We start from the raw sequence: 24,711 nt of genomic DNA on the forward strand, positions 1-24,711 counted from the left end.
GTCCAATTCCCCGCTCGAGCGTCACACACAAACTCTCGCTCGAGCGTCCAAACTCCCGCTCGAGCGGACAACCCTGCAGAGAAAAATACTGGATGGGTGATTTTCCCGCTCGAGCGCCAAAAGCTCTGCTCGAGCGGACAGGCCAAAATCTGGGCAACTACACTTGGTTCCTAAGCTCAACCAACCTGTTTCAAACCTGCCCAACACAACCCAAGACTCAAATACAAAGAGTAAAGGATGCAAACAAGATATACACAATAGCCAACACCACGGAACCTAAGTCCGGATACAACGATTAAAGGAAGGGAAACCGGGATCATTATATATTCTCTATGCGCCTGCATTATGTTTATTCAATTAAGTTTTAACTTTTTATGATAGTCGAATGTCTGAATCAGTTTACGTATTTATGGACTAATCTTACAATCCACACCAAACGTCCCTTCTACGTAGATCCGACAAATCTCAATTAATACTTATAAACATGACACATACTGAGAGTTCAACTTGAGACCTGAAAGGAGCATACCTAATTTTTAACACATAATGAGAGCTCATTAATATTAATGAAACTCAAGTTTGACTCGGTTCAGGTCGATAATTTTTTTGTTATGTTATTTATATTGCTTAAAATTATGAAAGTTCATTAATTTTTTATTTAGGTTATTTCTTACGTTATTTCCCTAAGTTATTTCCTATGTTATTTCGTATGAGGTTATTTCCCTAAGGGAATAATCTCCTAGGAAATAACCTACCAAATAACTTTGTCATTAAGGTCCCTAATGGCAAAAGCTTGAGCAAATAAAAGTAACTTCTCTTTAATTGTCCTTAAATCTCACTAATTGGACCACCAGTTTTAAAAAATTACGTGAACAATGTTTGAAATAAAAATTAAGAACAAGTCATACAAAATCAGTCGAGTTATTTCAACTCAATGAAAAAAATAATAATTTCATAGAAAAAGTTACACTATGATTTAAGATTTTTGTATGACTTGTCCAATTTTGTCCAATTGCACTGAATAAATACAATACTTGATACAAATTATACTATAAAATTATATGAACAGAAAATAAAAGAAGAATCTTCATAATGTCTTCACATTCAAAATTATTGATATATATGTCTAGTTTATCGAAATACTAAAAAAATAGATCAAGATTTATCAAAATATCCTCAAAATAAGTGTTTTTTAAATTGTTACCATTTACATGCGTACGATTAAATCATTGCCCAAATTAGGGGCTTTTCCCAAATTAAGGCAAAATAGTAATTTATTTCCCAAAGTAGGCTTAGTTTGGACAGAATTCCTAAACTAAGCTAAAACGCAGATACAAACCACGCTTTCACCGTTTTTGTGGCCCTCCCACGGACAATTTGTAAAATCTTAAAAGCGCCTTCCAATCCACGCTTTTAATTAACAAAACGTGGTTACAAATCACGCTTTTAAGGAAATTTTATTTATACATAAATTTTTAAGTAATTATTTTTTTAAAGTAAATCTGATTAAGGAAATTTGATTTATACATAACCATGCTTTCGTTAAGTAATTCTTTTTATCTTCAGAAAACGTAGTTGCAAACCACGGTTTTCCTATTGACCCGTGGATAATAACCACTTTTAAGCAAAATGTAAAAATTCAACAAAAAATTCAAAACCAGCACTCATTCTTGTTTCTCACAGACACTCACACTCACTCTCTCTATCTCTCTATCTGACACACACACCCACAACACTCACACTCACATCAAACATATATAATTTGTAATATATATAAATTTTATTTTGTAAAATTCAGACCAATATTAAATATATATAATAATTGATAATAGCAAATAATAATCAACTATATAAAATGATTATTTGTTTACTATAATTCTTAAAATGTAATTTTTTTACTTAGGTAAATTACACTGACACCCCCTGAGGTTTATGTTTATGACAGTTATTCCCCCACCTTTGAAAAAAAAAATTCATTGGAAAAAAAATAAAACTAATTGAAAAAATAAATTATTCCAAAAGAAAAATTAAATTAAAAAAAACTAATTGTTCTGAATTTTATAAAATAAAATTTATATATATTAAAAATTATATGTTTGATGTGAGTGTGTGTTGTGGGTGTGTCTGTCAGAGAGAGACAGAGAGAGAGTGAGTGTGTGTGTGTGTGTATAGCGATCCCGGATTTACCCTTGTTGTACAGTGATCCGGACATGTGTCCGTGGATGTTGGTAGTTGATTATTATCTTGTTTACATCCTTTTTACTTTGTATTTGAGTTATAGGATGTGTTGGGCAGGTTTATTACAGGTTGGTTGAGTTTAGAAACCAAAACTAGTTGCCCAGATTTTTACCTGTCCGCTCGAGCGGGGGTTTTGGCGCTCGAGCGGGAATTGCACCCATCCAGTATTTCCTGTGCAGTGTTTGTCACGCCCCAAACTCGCCCCTAAAAGTTCGGGCATGACCTATGCAGATACGGACACATGACCTGATATACATAATATACGGGGCCTGAACGGAAGCATTTAATATTACAAAGTAACATAGAATAACATCCATTGAGCTAAAACTAACATGCCAGGATCACATACGTGAGAGCCATTTATCTATATACATACCCATACATATAAATGAGCGTATATCCGAACATTGGTAAAGAAAGGGGGTATATACATACATTTTAACCTTAAGTAAATAATTAAAGTGCATGACAAAATCTTAACAAAACTTCACATAAATGCATGGGCTTGGTCTGGGAGTCTAGGCATACTGAGGTTGACAATTGAAGGGTAAGCATCAAGGGTTAAGACGGACTCCCAAAGTAATTACCTACAGAACAGACAAAACACAAAGTGAGCGAAGCTCAGTGAATAATAGTACATAAATGATTCAATATTCAACTTAATCATAATGCATATCAATGCGTATGTAAATGCGGAGATCATATAATTAATCTGATTCTATACTAATTTTAGAATGGCCTTAGGCCCAATATTGAAACATAATGGCTTTAAGCCTTTGAATGGATTGGCGATAGCCCTTGAACATATTAACATTAAGCTTTTACACATGTTGGCATATAGCCCTTGAACATTTGGCATGAAGCCCTTGAAAAGTTGGGATTAAGCCTTTGAACATATGTATGGACTCAAGAGGTGGCTCGTACGGATTCTAGAGGTGACTCGCATTGCAGCACTTAGTTCCGTACAGCACTTTGTTCCATACCAGAAATCATTAGGTCTTAAAGACCGATCAATTCATATCATGTTATAACATGGCATAAACGGAACGGATAAATAGAAACATATTCATACATATTCTTACTTATGCTTGAATCAGAAACAGAAATCATAGTTCATGCTTGATCATAACCCACCCGTACAAGACTGTCGGTGGTACCATCCGTACAAGACCGTCGATGGTAAAACATAATCCACCCGTACAAGACCGTCGGTGGTACCATCCGTACGAGACCGTCGATGGCAAGAGATATCTTGTAACAAACTTGAACCACAGTATTATTACCCCCGGGAAAGGGCCACAAGACCACGGTATTATTACCCCCGGGTAAGGGCCTTGTGCTAAGGATGCCATGAATACTTTTACATATATGGATAATCATTCATTAATTCATAGAGTCACATATCATAAAATAGAGCATTTCTTGGTATATCATGTCATTACCGTGCGCTTAAGAAAATAGAATAATTCACATTCTTATGTGGGTCACATAATGATGTTAAACTTTTTCGTTCATGTCATAGATTCTGAATAACTTCGAGTTCATATGTAACACAACAAAATAACTTCAAATTCATATGGATTCACATAACTTTCCAATTATTCTGATTCTTCGAAGATGAACACAAATTCTCTTTATTCATTAAGAAATGACATGGTTCACTTGAGCTGTTAATCAGTAACATACCCCTTTCTTTAATTGTTCATATATGTTAACATGGTTGACCTGCAATTAACAGAGTGCTAATGGTAACCATTGCATCATTCACATGAGTTAATGCAGTTAACTTAAGTTTAACAGAACGTTCTTGATAATTATTAACGAAAGGTAAACACATTTTACCGATTGAATGATTCTAGAGATACCGGAATACCATAGTTCCATAATCCTCATACGTTCTATTTGTTCGTCATGAATCACTATAGCTATCTTGCAAATAACAAAAAGTTAGTATTCATTGTCAACAGTAAACAGAATGGACTGCTCAATAATGCCTCTAGATTTTCCAATCAACATATTGTTAACTTAATTACTTGCAAGGGATAAAATGTTAACAATGAGAATCATTAACAATACTTGAACGTGCGACTATAGTACTACTACTCACAGCGGTAGGTCTCTGATAGCGGTGGAACGATGTCCTCGTCTTGACCTACAAACACAATGCATATAACAGATTATGAGAATAAAACCAATCTCTTTTTATTCTTCACTCAATAGCTATGGTGGTTCTAGACTCATTAGTCCTCCATAGGTTATAATTCATTCCTCATAAGATAGGAGGAATCGATAGGAGAAAGGTTCAGACGAAGAAACGGTACAAACTGGTAAACAGAAAGTGAACAGTCGTCACTAATTTGGACATAACTATTTTTTTATTTAGAATTTGGAAGTGAGACCACCACCATTGGAAACTAGACTTCTGGGGCTTGATTTTAGGCTCAAGAATCACTCAAAACGGAGTCCGGATGCAAAAGATATGCTTGTTCAAAGTTGGCTGGACAGAGCTGTCCCCGCACGTGCGGGAAAACAGTGCCGCACGTGCGGCCCTGGACAGTTTGCAGTCCGAAAATGGCAGAAAATTTGGGACTTCTCATTTTCAAAATCAAACCTTAATTACATGTAAATCAAAGCCCAAAACCCTTTAATACATGACCAATTTCACATTATTATTCTCCATCAAACATCATAACCTCAAAATAAACAAATATAATGACTTTAATTCTTCAATTAACCAACTCTTAAGGAATCAAGGTTCAATTCATGAAAAGAGTTCATCTAAACTTATATCTATCAACCAAAACTCAATTAGGTGGTTTCTCTTCATTTGAGATCATGAATTTAAACTAGTAATAGATCAATCTTAAGGGGTTAAGTTGATTTCACATACCTAGAGCCAATCTCTTGAAGTAATTCCATCAATTTTCCCATCTTTCCTCTTCATTCTCAAGCTCTTCCTTCCTTCTTCTCCTTGAGTTCTCTATCTCTCCCTCTCTCACGTGGCTCCCCCTTTCCTCTAGATATTTTTTTTTTATTCTAAGAGATGAGTCCATCCACTCATAAGGCACCCATAATATAAGTATACACATACACACCAACATAACACAATAGAGAGAGCCAAACGTGGCCTTACGATTCGTACGAAATCAAATTTCAATTAAACTTCCCAGATAACTCTAAAAATTATGAGGATCATAAATATGTCCCCTGTTCTGGTTTCTGAAGCCTCTAATGCCTTCAATTTGCAGTATAAAGTTAACTACCCAAACGTGCATTAACGAATCAGACAAATTAGATTTCCAATTAATTGTCCCAAATAGTTCCAAAAATTCCCATTAACATATCCAAGTACTCAATTTTGATTTCTGTACCCATATAGGTCGGTAATTTCAATTTTAAATCCGTAACTCAATAGATAATGCTTCAATTCCAAAAGATATAATTAAATTAAAACACCTCATCTCATAGTTAAATACCAATGATTTCTTATATGCATTTTGGGGTCCTTACATTCTCCCCACCTTAAGAAGTTTGGTCCTCCAAACTTGATTCACCTTGTCATAAGTCTAGTTCTGTCCTAGACATATAATATTTCTCAATTATTTAGCCATTCACAATCCTATACAGTCAATTTCAATGGAGTTTGCTCCCAAAACTACACGTAATTCATCTTTACTGACTAATTGGTAACCCAATTGATAATAATACTTAATAACATCAAAGCATCGTCTCATAATTCACAATCCTGGTACATTTCAAGTTATTGATTCAAAGGCCATACCTTCCAGATACTATAACAACTTAAGGACATTCAGAAATGGATTCACTCAAGTATTCGATTACATGAGACTCATGAGCTGTCATACATAGTTCAAACTCTTTAGGTTCACAAACAACCCCAACTCCTACTCCCTCGAACGTTAAGGAAATGTTTACTAGATAATCATGTTTCAAAGGCACATGCATCTTACAACAATTAAACCCAGAATAACAAATAAGTTCTAGATCAATGACTTTGTGGCTCCTTGCTTACTCTCAGAATTAGACTTATCAGTTCAAATCAGATTTCTAACAGACTCCAAATGACAACTCAAATCCCATATCAAGGAATTACATGTTCAGAGTAAATTATCAGTAAAACCAAATACGTATCCAACCTTAATGATCACAATTCCCGAATTACAATAAGGTATAATCATTTAAAATCCATGTTTGCTTGGAAGATCTTAAAGTCAACATCATGACATCAAACACATAATACATTTACCATAAAGCTATTATATTCTTGTTCCATATTTAGTAAAATGTTCTTATCATGAACAAAACATTTCCAAAAATATGTAATACATAAAGTTCATCAAACCTTTCATAATTACATAAAATACGTTGTTCAGAGACATTACCCAGAAACTTATCAGACCTTTCAAAGATTATTAGATGATGGAATAATTCCCAATAGCATTAAACTTATTTAAACTTTGACAGAACAATCTTTGATCCAACTTATAATAGATAAGACAGAATGACTTCAAGTTCAACACAGAGCATTCATCAAGCATGCTACACTGAATTATCAAATGGAAAACTCATTCATGTATAGCAAAATATCTCTTTCAGGAAACTTGTCACATCCTGAACATTCGGAGTTTCGTAACATACTTAGTCATCTTGAAGAAATTATTCGGAAAGCTTATCATATCATACACATGGTAGAAGTTCTTAGCATTCTTTATCATTTCAGAAAATACATCATATAAAACATTTCATAACCCAAAATATAAATTTCATAAACATCGTATAACATAGTCATTTTCAAAATCCTTTATACAAAATTATCTTTTACAAAGACATTACTTACTCAGGTCTATAGTCAACTCACATAGGATAACACATTATTCATCTATGTCAAAAGTACCGAACGTAATTGGTAGTATGACACCTCTAAATAACACAGATCACATAAGTTCCATTCCAATGATCACTCATTTGCAGATCACATTAAAGGAACAAGCCTTGAATTAATTCGTATACAAATATTTCACCCTTAATTTGACAATTTGCAATATCTAACATTTGCATGTTTACACAGAAATATATCATAGAAATGACTTCTCAATCTTAAGTCATTAATACCCGTAGGCAGGGTTTTTGTTCTTATGGGAAAATATCATATCCCTATTTATTTAATTGATCTCAAAGTAGTCAATAACTACCCATTTTCTTACAAGTATCATGTGGACAAACACATAACCTGGATAAGGTCCTTCATGTCATTTAACCATTCCTTATAAAATATCCTGATTATAGATTACAGACCACTCATAAACAAAACAGATTACAGATTTCCATAAACAAATCCCGTTAACCCATAAACAAAACTCATTCGACATCATCAATAATCCTCTCGGTTCCCCAGCAGAAATCGTCAATAATTTCCTCAGTTCACAAAATCACATTTTTTTTTTACATGTTGTTTCAAGCTCAATATGCATAACTTCTTCTTACGGCCAATCATACTCAACATGATTTCAATTATTCTGCAAAACACATCTTATCAAATATTCAAATACAGTAACCTCTCAAAATCAAAGATCTAGACATTATTTTGGCAAGGAAGACATAACTATAGCATAAAGGTTAGAGGATCACATATATCGTTTTCTTTGATCTTAGAAATATTCCATACTTAGAGTTTAATCACTCCATCTAAACAGATGTTAGGAAGCACAATCACGTTATTATCGTTTCTTACGGGTAATTACCAACCCAAAATAACAACAGATGTCACACATTGGCATATAAATTATCTTACCGATGAGTTCGAACCCTCACTGTGCTTCCGCTGAGCAACTTTGTTAATTTAATCCCATAATTTTCCTTTCCATTTTGTCTAACCGTGCGGGGGTCGAACCCTCCAGATCTTCCGTCTTTATACTTACCATATTCTGCATCACAACCAATCGCCATATACACAAAGAAAGTACAATAGACATGGATCATGATCATTAGCGTTACCAGATACACTTAACGTTGCTATCCATCTTTTCATATGCAGTAAGGATGTCATGCATGATACCTAAGTCTTTTCTAGACATCCTAAGCCCAATGGATTCGTGTGTGAGATAGCAACTCGTGCTCTGATACCACTTGTCACGCCCCAAACTCGCCCCTAAAAGTTCGGGCATGACCTATGCAGATACGGACACATGACCTGATATACATAATATACAGGGCCTGAACGGAAGCATTTAATATTACAAAGTAACATAGAATAACATCCATTGAGCTAAAACTAACATGCCAGGATCACATACGTGAGAGCCATTTATCTATATACATACCCATACATATAAATGAGCGTATATCCGAACATTGGTAAAGAAAGGGGGTATATACATACATTTTAACCTTAAGTAAATAATTAAAGTGCATGACAAAATCTTAACAAAACTTCACATAAATGCATGGGCTTGGTCTGGGAGTCTAGGCATACTGAGGTTGACAATTGAAGGGTAAGCATCAAGGGTTAAGACGGACTCCCAAAGTAATTACCTACAGAACAGACAAAACACAAAGTGAGCGAAGCTCAGTGAATAATAGTACATAAATGATTCAATATTCAACTTAATCATAATGCATATCAATGCGTATGTAAATGCGGAGATCATATAATTAATCTGATTCTATACTAATTTTAGAATGGCCTTAGGCCCAATATTGAAACATAATGGCTTTAAGCCTTTGAATGGATTGGCGATAGCCCTTGAACATATTAACATTAAGCTTTTACACATGTTGGCATATAGCCCTTGAACATTTGGCATGAAGCCCTTAAACATGTTGGCATATAGTCCTTGTACATTTGGCATGAAGCCCTTGAAAAGTTGGGATTAAGCCTTTGAACATATGTATGGACTCAAGAGGTGGCTCGTACGGATTCTAGAGGTGACTCGCATTGCAGCACTTAGTTCCGTACAGCACTTTGTTCCATACCAGAAATCATTAGGTCTTAAAGACCGATCAATTCATATCATGTTATAACATGGCATAAACGGAACGGATAAATAGAAACATATTCATACATATTCTTACTTATGCTTGAATCAGAAACAGAAATCAGAGTTCATGCTTGATCATAACCCACCCGTACAAGACTGTCGGTGGTACCATCCGTACAAGACCGTCGATGGTAAAACATAATCCACCCGTACAAGACCGTCGGTGGTACCATCCGTACGAGACCGTCGATGGCAAGAGATATCTTGTAACATACTTGAACCACGGTATTATTACGCCCGGGCAAGGGCCATAAGACCACGGTATTATTACCCCCGGGTAAGGGCCTTGTGCTAAGGATGCCATGAATACTTTTACATATATGGATAATCATTCATTAATTCATAGAGTCACATATCATAAAATAGAGCATTTCTTGGTATATCATGTCATTACCGTGCGCTTAAGAAAATAGAATAATTCACATTCTTATGTGGGTCACATAATGATGTTAAACTTTTTCGTTCATGTCATAGATTCTGAATAACTTCGAGTTCATATGTAACACAACAAAATAACTTCAAATTCATATGGATTCACATAACTTTCCAATTATTCTGATTCTTCGAAGATGAACACAAATTCTCTTTATTCATTAAGAAATGACATGGTTCACTTGAGCTGTTAATCAGTAACATACCCCTTTCTTTAATTGTTCATATATGTTAACATGGTTGACCTGCAATTAACAGAGTGCTAATGGTAACCATTGCATCATTCACATGAGTTAATGCAGTTAACTTAAGTTTAACAGAACGTTCTTGATAATTATTAACGAAAGGTAAACACATTTTACCGATTGAATGATTCTAGAGATACCGGAATACCATAGTTCCATAATCCTCATACGTTCTATTTGTTCGTCATGAATCACTATAGCTATCTTGCAAATAACAAAAAGTTAGTATTCATTGTCAACAGTAAACAGAATGGACTGCTCAATAATGCCTCTAGATTTTCCAATCAACATATTGTTAACTTAATTACTTGCAAGGGATAAAATGTTAACAATGAGAATCATTAACAATACTTGAACGTGCGACTATAGTACTACTACTCACAGCGGTAGGTCTCTGATAGCGGTGGAACGATGTCCTCGTCTTGACCTACAAACACAATGCATATAACAGATTATGAGAATAAAACCAATCTCTTTTTATTCTTCACTCAATAGCTATGGTGGTTCTAGACTCATTAGTCCTCCATAGGTTATAATTCATTCCTCATAAGATAGGAGGAATCGATAGGAGAAAGGTTCAGACGAAGAAACGGTACAAACTGGTAAACAGAAAGTGAACAGTCGTCACTAATTTGGACATAACTATTTTTTTATTTAGAATTTGGAAGTGAGACCACCACCATTGGAAACTAGACTTCTGGGGCTTGATTTTAGGCTCAAGAATCACTCAAAACGGAGTCCGGATGCAAAAGATATGCTTGTTCAAAGTTGGCTGGACAGAGCTGTCCCCGCACGTGCGGGAAAACAGTGCCGCACGTGCGGCCCTGGACAGTTTGCAGTCCGAAAATGGCAGAAAATTTGGGACTTCTCATTTTCAAAATCAAACCTTAATTACATGTAAATCAAAGCCCAAAACCCTTTAATACATGACCAATTTCACATTATTATTCTCCATCAAACATCATAACCTCAAAATAAACAAATATAATGACTTTAATTCTTCAATTAACCAACTCTTAAGGAATCAAGGTTCAATTCATGAAAAGAGTTCATCTAAACTTATATCTATCAACCAAAACTCAATTAGGTGGTTTCTCTTCATTTGAGATCATGAATTTAAACTAGTAATAGATCAATCTTAAGGGGTTAAGTTGATTTCACATACCTAGAGCCAATCTCTTGAAGTAATTCCATCAATTTTCCCATCTTTCCTCTTCATTCTCAAGCTCTTCCTTCCTTCTTCTCCTTGAGTTCTCTATCTCTCCCTCTCTCACGTGGCTCCCCCTTTCCTCTAGATATTTTTTTTTTATTCTAAGAGATGAGTCCATCCACTCATAAGGCACCCATAATATAAGTATACACATACACACCAACATAACACAATAGAGAGAGCCAAACGTGGCCTTACGATTCGTACGAAATCAAATTTCAATTAAACTTCCCAGATAACTCTAAAAATTATGAGGATCATAAATATGTCCCCTGTTCTGGTTTCTGAAGCCTCTAATGCCTTCAATTTGCAGTATAAAGTTAACTACCCAAACGTGCATTAACGAATCAGACAAATTAGATTTCCAATTAATTGTCCCAAATAGTTCCAAAAATTCCCATTAACATATCCAAGTACTCAATTTTGATTTCTGTACCCATATAGGTCGGTAATTTCAATTTTAAATCCGTAACTCAATAGATAATGCTTCAATTCCAAAAGATATAATTAAATTAAAACACCTCATCTCATAGTTAAATACCAATGATTTCTTATATGCATTTTGGGGTCCTTACATTCTCCCCACCTTAAGAAGTTTGGTCCTCCAAACTTGATTCACCTTGTCATAAGTCTAGTTCTGTCCTAGACATATAATATTTCTCAATTATTTAGCCATTCACAATCCTATACAGTCAATTTCAATGGAGTTTGCTCCCAAAACTACACGTAATTCATCTTTACTGACTAATTGGTAACCCAATTGATAATAATACTTAATAACATCAAAGCATCGTCTCATAATTCACAATCCTGGTACATTTCAAGTTATTGATTCAAAGGCCATACCTTCCAGATACTATAACAACTTAAGGACATTCAGAAATGGATTCACTCAAGTATTCGATTACATGAGACTCATGAGCTGTCATACATAGTTCAAACTCTTTAGGTTCACAAACAACCCCAACTCCTACTCCCTCGAACGTTAAGGAAATGTTTACTAGATAATCATGTTTCAAAGGCACATGCATCTTACAACAATTAAACCCAGAATAACAAATAAGTTCTAGATCAATGACTTTGTGGCTCCTTGCTTACTCTCAGAATTAGACTTATCAGTTCAAATCAGATTTCTAACAGACTCCAAATGACAACTCAAATCCCATATCAAGGAATTACATGTTCAGAGTAAATTATCAGTAAAACCAAATACGTATCCAACCTTAATGATCACAATTCCCGAATTACAATAAGGTATAATCATTTAAAATCCATGTTTGCTTGGAAGATCTTAAAGTCAACATCATGACATCAAACACATAATACATTTACCATAAAGCTATTATATTCTTGTTCCATATTTAGTAAAATGTTCTTATCATGAACAAAACATTTCCAAAAATATGTAATACATAAAGTTCATCAAACCTTTCATAATTACATAAAATACGTTGTTCAGAGACATTACCCAGAAACTTATCAGACCTTTCAAAGATTATTAGATGATGGAATAATTCCCAATAGCATTAAACTTATTTAAACTTTGACAGAACAATCTTTGATCCAACTTATAATAGATAAGACAGAATGACTTCAAGTTCAACACAGAGCATTCATCAAGCATGCTACACTGAATTATCAAATGGAAAACTCATTCATGTATAGCAAAATATCTCTTTCAGGAAACTTGTCACATCCTGAACATTCGGAGTTTCGTAACATACTTAGTCATCTTGAAGAAATTATTCGGAAAGCTTATCATATCATACACATGGTAGAAGTTCTTAGCATTCTTTATCATTTCAGAAAATACATCATATAAAACATTTCATAACCCAAAATATAAATTTCATAAACATCGTATAACATAGTCATTTTCAAAATCCTTTATACAAAATTATCTTTTACAAAGACATTACTTACTCAGGTCTATAGTCAACTCACATAGGATAACACATTATTCATCTATGTCAAAAGTACCGAACGTAATTGGTAGTATGACACCTCTAAATAACATAGATCACATAAGTTCCATTCCAATGATCACTCATTTGCAGATCACATTAAAGGAACAAGCCTTGAATTAATTCGTATACAAATATTTCACCCTTAATTTGACAATTTGCAATATCTAACATTTGCATGTTTACACAGAAATATATCATAGAAATGACTTCTCAATCTTAAGTCATTAATACCCGTAGGCAGGGTTTTTGTTCTTATGGGAAAATATCATATCCCTATTTATTTAATTGATCTCAAAGTAGTCAATAACTACCCATTTTCTTACAAGTATCATGTGGACAAACACATAACCTGGATAAGGTCCTTCATGTCATTTAACCATTCCTTATAAAATATCCTGATTATAGATTACAGACCACTCATAAACAAAACAGATTACAGATTTCCATAAACAAATCCCGTTAACCCATAAACAAAACTCATTCGACATCATCAATAATCCTCTCGGTTCCCCAGCAGAAATCGTCAATAATTTCCTCAGTTCACAAAATCACATTTTTTTTTTACATGTTGTTTCAAGCTCAATATGCATAACTTCTTCTTACGGCCAATCATACTCAACATGATTTCAATTATTCTGCAAAACACATCTTATCAAATATTCAAATACAGTAACCTCTCAAAATCAAAGATCTAGACATTATTTTGGCAAGGAAGACATAACTATAGCATAAAGGTTAGAGGATCACATATATCGTTTTCTTTGATCTTAGAAATATTCCATACTTAGAGTTTAATCACTCCATCTAAACAGATGTTAGGAAGCACAATCACGTTATTATCGTTTCTTACGGGTAATTACCAACCCAAAATAACAACAGATGTCACACATTGGCATATAAATTATCTTACCGATGAGTTCGAACCCTCACTGTGCTTCCGCTGAGCAACTTTGTTAATTTAATCCCATAATTTTCCTTTCCATTTTGTCTAACCGTGCGGGGGTCGAACCCTCCAGATCTTCCGTCTTTATACTTACCATATTCTGCATCACAACCAATCGCCATATACACAAAGAAAGTACAATAGACATGGATCATGATCATTAGCGTTACCAGATACACTTAACGTTGCTATCCATCTTTTCATATGCAGTAAGGATGTCATGCATGATACCTAAGTCTTTTCTAGACATCCTAAGCCCAATGGATTCGTGTGTGAGATAGCAACTCGTGCTCTGATACCACTTGTCACGCCCCAAACTCGCCCCTAAAAGTTCGGGCATGACCTATGCAGATACGGACACATGACCTGATATACATAATATACAGGGCCTGAACGGAAGCATTTAATATTACAAAGTAACATAGAATAACATCCATTGAGCTAAAACTAACATGCCAGGATCACATACGTGAGAGCCATTTATCTATATACATACCCATACATATAAATGAGCGTATATCCGAACATTGGTAAAGAAAGGGGGTATATACATACATTTTAACCTTAAGTAAATAATTAAAGTGCATGACAAAATCTTAACAAAACTTCACATAAATGCATGGGCTTGGTCTGGGAGTCTAGGCATACTGAGGTTGACAATTGAAGGGTAAGCATCAAGGGTTAAGACGGACTCCCAAAGTAATTACCTACAGAACAGACAAAACACAAAGTGAGCGAAGCTCAGTGAATAATAGTACATAAATGATTCAATATTCAACTTAATCATAATGCATATCAATGCGTATGTAAATGCGGAGATCATATAATTAATCTGATTCTATACTAATTTTAGAATGGCCTTAGGCCCAATATTGAAACATAATGGCTTTAAGCCTTTGAATGGATTGGCGATAGCCCTTGAACATATTAACATTAAGCTTTTACACATGTTGGCATATAGCCCTTGAACATTTGGCATGAAGCCCTTAAACATGTTGGCATATAGTCCTTGTACATTTGGCATGAAGCCCTTGAAAAGTTGGGATTAAGCCTTTGAACATATGTATGGACTCAAGAGGTGGCTCGTACGGATTCTAGAGGTGACTCGCATTGCAGCACTTAGTTCCGTACAGCACTTTGTTCCATACCAGAAATCATTAGGTCTTAAAGACCGATCAATTCATATCATGTTATAACATGGCATAAACGGAACGGATAAATAGAAACATATTCATACATATTCTTACTTATGCTTGAATCAGAAACAGAAATCAGAGTTCATGCTTGATCATAACCCACCCGTACAAGACTGTCGGTGGTACCATCCGTACAAGACCGTCGATGGTAAAACATAATCCACCCGTACAAGACCGTCGGTGGTACCATCCGTACGAGACCGTCGATGGCAAGAGATATCTTGTAACATACTTGAACCACGGTATTATTACGCCCGGGCAAGGGCCATAAGACCACGGTATTATTACCCCCGGGTAAGGGCCTTGTGCTAAGGATGCCATGAATACTTTTACATATATGGATAATCATTCATTAATTCATAGAGTCACATATCATAAAATAGAGCATTTCTTGGTATATCATGTCATTACCGTGCGCTTAAGAAAATAGAATAATTCACATTCTTATGTGGGTCACATAATGATGTTAAACTTTTTCGTTCATGTCATAGATTCTGAATAACTTCGAGTTCATATGTAACACAACAAAATAACTTCAAATTCATATGGATTCACATAACTTTCCAATTATTCTGATTCTTCGAAGATGAACACAAATTCTCTTTATTCATTAAGAAATGACATGGTTCACTTGAGCTGTTAATCAGTAACATACCCCTTTCTTTAATTGTTCATATATGTTAACATGGTTGACCTGCAATTAACAGAGTGCTAATGGTAACCATTGCATCATTCACATGAGTTAATGCAGTTAACTTAAGTTTAACAGAACGTTCTTGATAATTATTAACGAAAGGTAAACACATTTTACCGATTGAATGATTCTAGAGATACCGGAATACCATAGTTCCATAATCCTCATACGTTCTATTTGTTCGTCATGAATCACTATAGCTATCTTGCAAATAACAAAAAGTTAGTATTCATTGTCAACAGTAAACAGAATGGACTGCTCAATAATGCCTCTAGATTTTCCAATCAACATATTGTTAACTTAATTACTTGCAAGGGATAAAATGTTAACAATGAGAATCATTAACAATACTTGAACGTGCGACTATAGTACTACTACTCACAGCGGTAGGTCTCTGATAGCGGTGGAACGATGTCCTCGTCTTGACCTACAAACACAATGCATATAACAGATTATGAGAATAAAACCAATCTCTTTTTATTCTTCACTCAATAGCTATGGTGGTTCTAGACTCATTAGTCCTCCATAGGTTATAATTCATTCCTCATAAGATAGGAGGAATCGATAGGAGAAAGGTTCAGACGAAGAAACGGTACAAACTGGTAAACAGAAAGTGAACAGTCGTCACTAATTTGGACATAACTATTTTTTTATTTAGAATTTGGAAGTGAGACCACCACCATTGGAAACTAGACTTCTGGGGCTTGATTTTAGGCTCAAGAATCACTCAAAACGGAGTCCGGATGCAAAAGATATGCTTGTTCAAAGTTGGCTGGACAGAGCTGTCCCCGCACGTGCGGGAAAACAGTGCCGCACGTGCGGCCCTGGACAGTTTGCAGTCCGAAAATGGCAGAAAATTTGGGACTTCTCATTTTAAAAATCAAACCTTAATTACATGTAAATCAAAGCCCAAAACCCTTTAATACATGACCAATTTCACATTATTATTCTCCATCAAACATCATAACCTCAAAATAAACAAATATAATGACTTTAATTCTTCAATTAACCAACTCTTAAGGAATCAAGGTTCAATTCATGAAAAGAGTTCATCTAAACTTATATCTATCAACCAAAACTCAATTAGGTGGTTTCTCTTCATTTGAGATCATGAATTTAAACTAGTAATAGATCAATCTTAAGGGGTTAAGTTGATTTCACATACCTAGAGCCAATCTCTTGAAGTAATTCCATCAATTTTCCCATCTTTCCTCTTCATTCTCAAGCTCTTCCTTCCTTCTTCTCCTTGAGTTCTCTATCTCTCCCTCTCTCACGTGGCTCCCCCTTTCCTCTAGATATTTTTTTTTTATTCTAAGAGATGAGTCCATCCACTCATAAGGCACCCATAATATAAGTATACACATACACACCAACATAACACAATAGAGAGAGCCAAACGTGGCCTTACGATTCGTACGAAATCAAATTTCAATTAAACTTCCCAGATAACTCTAAAAATTATGAGGATCATAAATATGTCCCCTGTTCTGGTTTCTGAAGCCTCTAATGCCTTCAATTTGCAGTATAAAGTTAACTACCCAAACGTGCATTAACGAATCAGACAAATTAGATTTCCAATTAATTGTCCCAAATAGTTCCAAAAATTCCCATTAACATATCCAAGTACTCAATTTTGATTTCTGTACCCATATAGGTCGGTAATTTCAATTTTAAATCCGTAACTCAATAGATAATGCTTCAATTCCAAAAGATATAATTAAATTAAAACACCTCATCTCATAGTTAAATACCAATGATTTCTTATATGCATTTTGGGGTCCTTACATTCTCCCCACCTTAAGAAGTTTGGTCCTCCAAACTTGATTCACCTTGTCATAAGTCTAGTTCTGTCCTAGACATATAATATTTCTCAATTATTTAGCCATTCACAATCCTATACAGTCAATTTCAATGGAGTTTGCTCCCAAAACTACACGTAATTCATCTTTACTGACTAATTGGTAACCCAATTGATAATAATACTTAATAACATCAAAGCATCGTCTCATAATTCACAATCCTGGTACATTTCAAGTTATTGATTCAAAGGCCATACCTTCCAGATACTATAACAACTTAAGGACATTCAGAAATGGATTCACTCAAGTATTCGATTACATGAGACTCATGAGCTGTCATACATAGTTCAAACTCTTTAGGTTCACAAACAACCCCAACTCCTACTCCCTCGAACGTTAAGGAAATGTTTACTAGATAATCATGTTTCAAAGGCACATGCATCTTACAACAATTAAACCCAGAATAACAAATAAGTTCTAGATCAATGACTTTGTGGCTCCTTGCTTACTCTCAGAATTAGACTTATCAGTTCAAATCAGATTTCTAACAGACTCCAAATGACAACTCAAATCCCATATCAAGGAATTACATGTTCAGAGTAAATTATCAGTAAAACCAAATACGTATCCAACCTTAATGATCACAATTCCCGAATTACAATAAGGTATAATCATTTAAAATCCATGTTTGCTTGGAAGATCTTAAAGTCAACATCATGACATCAAACACATAATACATTTACCATAAAGCTATTATATTCTTGTTCCATATTTAGTAAAATGTTCTTATCATGAACAAAACATTTCCAAAAATATGTAATACATAAAGTTCATCAAACCTTTCATAATTACATAAAATACGTTGTTCAGAGACATTACCCAGAAACTTATCAGACCTTTCAAAGATTATTAGATGATGGAATAATTCCCAATAGCATTAAACTTATTTAAACTTTGACAGAACAATCTTTGATCCAACTTATAATAGATAAGACAGAATGACTTCAAGTTCAACACAGAGCATTCATCAAGCATGCTACACTGAATTATCAAATGGAAAACTCATTCATGTATAGCAAAATATCTCTTTCAGGAAACTTGTCACATCCTGAACATTCGGAGTTTCGTAACATACTTAGTCATCTTGAAGAAATTATTCGGAAAGCTTATCATATCATACGCATGGTAGAAGTTCTTAGCATTCTTTATCATTTCAGAAAATACATCATATAAAACATTTCATAACCCAAAATATAAATTTCATAAACATCGTATAACATAGTCATTTTCAAAATCCTTTATACAAAATTATCTTTTACAAAGACATTACTTACTCAGGTCTATAGTCAACTCACATAGGATAACACATTATTCATCTATGTCAAAAGTACCGAACGTAATTGGTAGTATGACACCTCTAAATAACACAGATCACATAAGTTCCATTCCAATGATCACTCATTTGCAGATCACATTAAAGGAACAAGCCTTGAATTAATTCGTATACAAATATTTCACCCTTAATTTGACAATTTGCAATATCTAACATTTGCATGTTTACACAGAAATATATCATAGAAATGACTTCTCAATCTTAAGTCATTAATACCCGTAGGCAGGGTTTTTGTTCTTATGGGAAAATATCATATCCCTATTTATTTAATTGATCTCAAAGTAGTCAATAACTACCCATTTTCTTACAAGTATCATGTGGACAAACACATAACCTGGATAAGGTCCTTCATGTCATTTAACCATTCCTTATAAAATATCCTGATTATAGATTACAGACCACTCATAAACAAAACAGATTACAGATTTCCATAAACAAATCCCGTTAACCCATAAACAAAACTCATTCGACATCATCAATAATCCTCTCGGTTCCCCAGCAGAAATCGTCAATAATTTCCTCAGTTCACAAAATCACATTTTTTTTTTACATGTTGTTTCAAGCTCAATATGCATAACTTCTTCTTACGGCCAATCATACTCAACATGATTTCAATTATTCTGCAAAACACATCTTATCAAATATTCAAATACAGTAACCTCTCAAAATCAAAGATCTAGACATTATTTTGGCAAGGAAGACATAACTATAGCATAAAGGTTAGAGGATCACATATATCGTTTTCTTTGATCTTAGAAATATTCCATACTTAGAGTTTAATCACTCCATCTAAACAGATGTTAGGAAGCACAATCACGTTATTATCGTTTCTTACGGGTAATTACCAACCCAAAATAACAACAGATGTCACACATTGGCATATAAATTATCTTACCGATGAGTTCGAACCCTCACTGTGCTTCCGCTGAGCAACTTTGTTAATTTAATCCCATAATTTTCCTTTCCATTTTGTCTAACCGTGCGGGGGTCGAACCCTCCAGATCTTCCGTCTTTATACTTACCATATTCTGCATCACAACCAATCGCCATATACACAAAGAAAGTACAATAGACATGGATCATGATCATTAGCGTTACCAGATACACTTAACGTTGCTATCCATCTTTTCATATGCAGTAAGGATGTCATGCATGATACCTAAGTCTTTTCTAGACATCCTAAGCCCAATGGATTCGTGTGTGAGATAGCAACTCGTGCTCTGATACCACTTGTCACGCCCCAAACTCGCCCCTAAAAGTTCGGGCATGACCTATGCAGATACGGACACATGACCTGATATACATAATATACAGGGCCTGAACGGAAGCATTTAATATTACAAAGTAACATAGAATAACATCCATTGAGCTAAAACTAACATGCCAGGATCACATACGTGAGAGCCATTTATCTATATACATACCCATACATATAAATGAGCGTATATCCGAACATTGGTAAAGAAAGGGGGTATATACATACATTTTAACCTTAAGTAAATAATTAAAGTGCATGACAAAATCTTAACAAAACTTCACATAAATGCATGGGCTTGGTCTGGGAGTCTAGGCATACTGAGGTTGACAATTGAAGGGTAAGCATCAAGGGTTAAGACGGACTCCCAAAGTAATTACCTACAGAACAGACAAAACACAAAGTGAGCGAAGCTCAGTGAATAATAGTACATAAATGATTCAATATTCAACTTAATCATAATGCATATCAATGCGTATGTAAATGCGGAGATCATATAATTAATCTGATTCTATACTAATTTTAGAATGGCCTTAGGCCCAATATTGAAACATAATGGCTTTAAGCCTTTGAATGGATTGGCGATAGCCCTTGAACATATTAACATTAAGCTTTTACACATGTTGGCATATAGCCCTTGAACATTTGGCATGAAGCCCTTAAACATGTTGGCATATAGTCCTTGTACATTTGGCATGAAGCCCTTGAAAAGTTGGGATTAAGCCTTTGAACATATGTATGGACTCAAGAGGTGGCTCGTACGGATTCTAGAGGTGACTCGCATTGCAGCACTTAGTTCCGTACAGCACTTTGTTCCATACCAGAAATCATTAGGTCTTAAAGACCGATCAATTCATATCATGTTATAACATGGCATAAACGGAACGGATAAATAGAAACATATTCATACATATTCTTACTTATGCTTGAATCAGAAACAGAAATCAGAGTTCATGCTTGATCATAACCCACCCGTACAAGACTGTCGGTGGTACCATCCGTACAAGACCGTCGATGGTAAAACATAATCCACCCGTACAAGACCGTCGGTGGTACCATCCGTACGAGACCGTCGATGGCAAGAGATATCTTGTAACATACTTGAACCACGGTATTATTACGCCCGGGCAAGGGCCATAAGACCACGGTATTATTACCCCCGGGTAAGGGCCTTGTGCTAAGGATGCCATGAATACTTTTACATATATGGATAATCATTCATTAATTCATAGAGTCACATATCATAAAATAGAGCATTTCTTGGTATATCATGTCATTACCGTGCGCTTAAGAAAATAGAATAATTCACATTCTTATGTGGGTCACATAATGATGTTAAACTTTTTCGTTCATGTCATAGATTCTGAATAACTTCGAGTTCATATGTAACACAACAAAATAACTTCAAATTCATATGGATTCACATAACTTTCCAATTATTCTGATTCTTCGAAGATGAACACAAATTCTCTTTATTCATTAAGAAATGACATGGTTCACTTGAGCTGTTAATCAGTAACATACCCCTTTCTTTAATTGTTCATATATGTTAACATGGTTGACCTGCAATTAACAGAGTGCTAATGGTAACCATTGCATCATTCACATGAGTTAATGCAGTTAACTTAAGTTTAACAGAACGTTCTTGATAATTATTAACGAAAGGTAAACACATTTTACCGATTGAATGATTCTAGAGATACCGGAACACCATAGTTCCATAATCCTCATACGTTCTATTTGTTCGTCATGAATCACTATAGCTATCTTGCAAATAATAAAAAGTTAGTATTCATTGTCAACAGTAAACAGAATGGACTGCTCAATAATGCCTCTAGATTTTCCAATCAACATATTGTTAACTTAATTACTTGCAAGGGATAAAATGTTAACAATGAGAATCATTAACAATACTTGAACGTGCGACTATAGTACTACTACTCACAGCGGTAGGTCTCTGATAGCGGTGGAACGATGTCCTCGTCTTGACCTACAAACACAATGCATATAACAGATTATGAGAATAAAACCAATCTCTTTTTATTCTTCACTCAATAGCTATGGTGGTTCTAGACTCATTAGTCCTCCATAGGTTATAATTCATTCCTCATAAGATAGGAGGAATCGATAGGAGAAAGGTTCAGACGAAGAAACGGTACAAACTGGTAAACAGAAAGTGAACAGTCGTCACTAATTTGGACATAACTATTTTTTTATTTAGAATTTGGAAGTGAGACCACCACCATTGGAAACTAGACTTCCGGGGCTTGATTTTAGGCTCAAGAATCACTCAAAACGGAGTCCGGATGCAAAAGATATGCTTGTTCAAAGTTGGCTGGACAGAGCTGTCCCCGCACGTGCGGGAAAACAGTGCCGCACGTGCGGCCCTGGACAGTTTGCAGTCCGAAAATGGCAGAAAATTTGGGACTTCTCATTTTCAAAATCAAACCTTAATTACATGTAAATCAAAGCCCAAAACCCTTTAATACATGACCAATTTCACATTATTATTCTCCATCAAACATCATAACCTCAAAATAAACAAATATAATGACTTTAATTCTTCAATTAACCAACTCTTAAGGAATCAAGGTTCAATTCATGAAAAGAGTTCATCTAAACTTATATCTATCAACCAAAACTCAATTAGGTGGTTTCTCTTCATTTGAGATCATGAATTTAAACTAGTAATAGATCAATCTTAAGGGGTTAAGTTGATTTCACATACCTAGAGCCAATCTCTTGAAGTAATTCCATCAATTTTCCCATCTTTCCTCTTCATTCTCAAGCTCTTCCTTCCTTCTTCTCCTTGAGTTCTCTATCTCTCCCTCTCTCACGTGGCTCCCCCTTTCCTCTAGATATTTTTTTTTTATTCTAAGAGATGAGTCCATCCACTCATAAGGCACCCATAATATAAGTATACACATACACACCAACATAACACAATAGAGAGAGCCAAACGTGGCCTTACGATTCGTACGAAATCAAATTTCAATTAAACTTCCCAGATAACTCTAAAAATTATGAGGATCATAAATATGTCCCCTGTTCTGGTTTCTGAAGCCTCTAATGCCTTCAATTTGCAGTATAAAGTTAACTACCCAAACGTGCATTAACGAATCAGACAAATTAGATTTCCAATTAATTGTCCCAAATAGTTCCAAAAATTCCCATTAACATATCCAAGTACTCAATTTTGATTTCTGTACCCATATAGGTCGGTAATTTCAATTTTAAATCCGTAACTCAATAGATAATGCTTCAATTCCAAAAGATATAATTAAATTAAAACACCTCATCTCATAGTTAAATACCAATGATTTCTTATATGCATTTTGGGGTCCTTACATTCTCCCCACCTTAAGAAGTTTGGTCCTCCAAACTTGATTCACCTTGTCATAAGTCTAGTTCTGTCCTAGACATATAATATTTCTCAATTATTTAGCCATTCACAATCCTATACAGTCAATTTCAATGGAGTTTGCTCCCAAAACTACACGTAATTCATCTTTACTGACTAATTGGTAACCCAATTGATAATAATACTTAATAACATCAAAGCATCGTCTCATAATTCACAATCCTGGTACATTTCAAGTTATTGATTCAAAGGCCATACCTTCCAGATACTATAACAACTTAAGGACATTCAGAAATGGATTCACTCAAGTATTCGATTACATGAGACTCATGAGCTGTCATACATAGTTCAAACTCTTTAGGTTCACAAACAACCCCAACTCCTACTCCCTCGAACGTTAAGGAAATGTTTACTAGATAATCATGTTTCAAAGGCACATGCATCTTACAACAATTAAACCCAGAATAACAAATAAGTTCTAGATCAATGACTTTGTGGCTCCTTGCTTACTCTCAGAATTAGACTTATCAGTTCAAATCAGATTTCTAACAGACTCCAAATGACAACTCAAATCCCATATCAAGGAATTACATGTTCAGAGTAAATTATCAGTAAAACCAAATACGTATCCAACCTTAATGATCACAATTCCCGAATTACAATAAGGTATAATCATTTAAAATCCATGTTTGCTTGGAAGATCTTAAAGTCAACATCATGACATCAAACACATAATACATTTACCATAAAGCTATTATATTCTTGTTCCATATTTAGTAAAATGTTCTTATCATGAACAAAACATTTCCAAAAATATGTAATACATAAAGTTCATCAAACCTTTCATAATTACATAAAATACGTTGTTCAGAGACATTACCCAGAAACTTATCAGACCTTTCAAAGATTATTAGATGATG

The 24,711-nt window shown here is 34.6% G+C and overlaps 4 long non-coding RNA genes across 4 annotated transcripts; all 4 read right to left on the reverse strand.

The window, feature by feature from the left end:
* Positions 1 to 2,499: 2,499 nt before the first annotated feature.
* On the reverse strand, positions 2,500 to 6,163 carry LOC145804399 (uncharacterized). The gene is made up of 3 exons (XR_014346050.1): positions 5,129 to 6,163; positions 4,346 to 4,390; positions 2,500 to 2,825 (listed from the first exon to the last, which is right to left on the reverse strand). It is a non-coding gene; the product is annotated as an uncharacterized LOC145804399 (long non-coding RNA).
* A 2,308-nt stretch (positions 6,164 to 8,471) lies between these two features.
* Positions 8,472 to 12,173, reverse strand: LOC114257201 (uncharacterized). Its single transcript, XR_014346051.1, has 3 exons — positions 11,139 to 12,173; positions 10,356 to 10,400; positions 8,472 to 8,790 (listed from the first exon to the last, which is right to left on the reverse strand). It is a non-coding gene; the product is annotated as an uncharacterized LOC114257201 (long non-coding RNA).
* A 2,308-nt stretch (positions 12,174 to 14,481) lies between these two features.
* Positions 14,482 to 18,183, reverse strand: LOC145804400 (uncharacterized). The gene is made up of 3 exons (XR_014346052.1): positions 17,149 to 18,183; positions 16,366 to 16,410; positions 14,482 to 14,800 (listed from the first exon to the last, which is right to left on the reverse strand). It is a non-coding gene; the product is annotated as an uncharacterized LOC145804400 (long non-coding RNA).
* A 2,308-nt stretch (positions 18,184 to 20,491) lies between these two features.
* On the reverse strand, positions 20,492 to 23,339 carry LOC145804402 (uncharacterized). The gene is made up of 3 exons (XR_014346054.1): positions 23,159 to 23,339; positions 22,376 to 22,420; positions 20,492 to 20,810 (listed from the first exon to the last, which is right to left on the reverse strand). It is a non-coding gene; the product is annotated as an uncharacterized LOC145804402 (long non-coding RNA).
* Between the last annotated feature and the right edge of the window lie 1,372 nt (positions 23,340 to 24,711).

Source organism: Camellia sinensis, chromosome 12 (genome assembly GCF_055761805.1).
Source record: "Camellia sinensis isolate YWXY chromosome 12, ASM5576180v1, whole genome shotgun sequence".
Taxonomy (NCBI): Eukaryota; Viridiplantae; Streptophyta; class Magnoliopsida; order Ericales; family Theaceae; genus Camellia; species Camellia sinensis.